Source organism: Limulus polyphemus, unplaced genomic scaffold, assembly GCF_000517525.1.
Source record: "Limulus polyphemus unplaced genomic scaffold, Limulus_polyphemus-2.1.2 Scaffold11836, whole genome shotgun sequence".
In the NCBI taxonomy this organism is placed as follows: domain Eukaryota; kingdom Metazoa; phylum Arthropoda; class Merostomata; order Xiphosura; family Limulidae; genus Limulus; species Limulus polyphemus.
This window is the reverse complement of record NW_013677446.1, coordinates 1-1,373: the sequence shown is the minus strand read 5'-3', so window position 1 is coordinate 1,373 and position 1,373 is coordinate 1.

Here is a 1,373-nt window from a genome sequence, read left to right as displayed (position 1 = left end):
GCAACAGTATATATCACTTCCTAATATGGCTGGTTCCTTTATAAATCTGAATTGTGCGTTATTTACTTTTTGTTTTAAATTTTAAGAATTCAAAGCACAAAGCTCGGTCTTAACTATGACATATCCACTGTTTCTTGAACTAATAGACTAGAAAAAAGGCAGTTAGTCAACAGCAGTTACCGTCAACATTAATGATACCCCAATTGAATAATGGGATTTGACTTTCGCTCTTATAACGCACCCACGGCCCCAATGTGCGGTATGCGATTTTGCGGGAACGAAACCTGCATCGAGGCGTTCATATTTAACTATTGCTCGCTAACTATTAGGGCATGCCTGGCCTACTTTCCAATTTGGGTCACTACAAATTATTTAATGAGATTCTACATCCCTCCAGTGTAGAGTTTGATGTGCCCATATTACTGTGTTCTCATCCGGATAGTTGGCAGTTTTCGGTTGATTTTACACTTTGCACATGTAGCTACGTCAAAGTAGTTCGACCTTGGGAATTCTGTGGTACAACAGATAGTATAACGTTACATATAAAATAAATTATCTCAAACATCCTTTGATTCCCGTGTTATTATAAATTGATGTGCTACTAAAGATCTACCCTGTTATTTCGTAAGATTTTTAATTATATTACAAGTTTATTTCATGTTCTTATATTAATTTTGTTCAAATATTAGTTTATCAAATATATATATATATCGTTGTATTTATACCATTAGAAAATCCTTCTGCATGTAACAGTTTCTCCAGAATAAAAAACATTAATTTTATTTGTGAGTTAGGAGTACATTGAAATGTCAGTTTATACTGAAATGTTGTTTGTGAACCTGGCCCTATAATATATATTAAAGTGAACGTAGCCTGTAGCAGGTCTGCGGACTTATACTGCTAGAAACCTAGTTTCTATACCCGTGGTAGGCAGAGCACAGATAGCCCATTGTGTAGCTTTGTGCTTAATAACTAACAACAACAGCCTGTAGCAAACATTTTTAATGAAATAAATTAATTCGTTAATGTTACACGGATTGCACTCGGCATTATTTTGATTAGATAATTCAAACGACAGAACACATTACAACACTTGTATCAGAAGTTTAATTATTGTTTTGTGAAAAGTAAAATGGAACTTTGACTGAACTTCAAAAATTCAAGATGACAACCCTGGCAAGAAGCAATATCGAAACTTCATTAAAGATGATGAAACAATTAAAAGAATACCAAGAACAAAAGAGACGGAAACTTAAGATAGGAGTTAACAGATTCACTGGCAACTGAAGTTCCCGACCAAACATCAACTTTGCTGGAGTGTATCCAGTGGTTTCATGCTCTGCTGTTCTATAAGCCATCAACAGTGGAGGGAG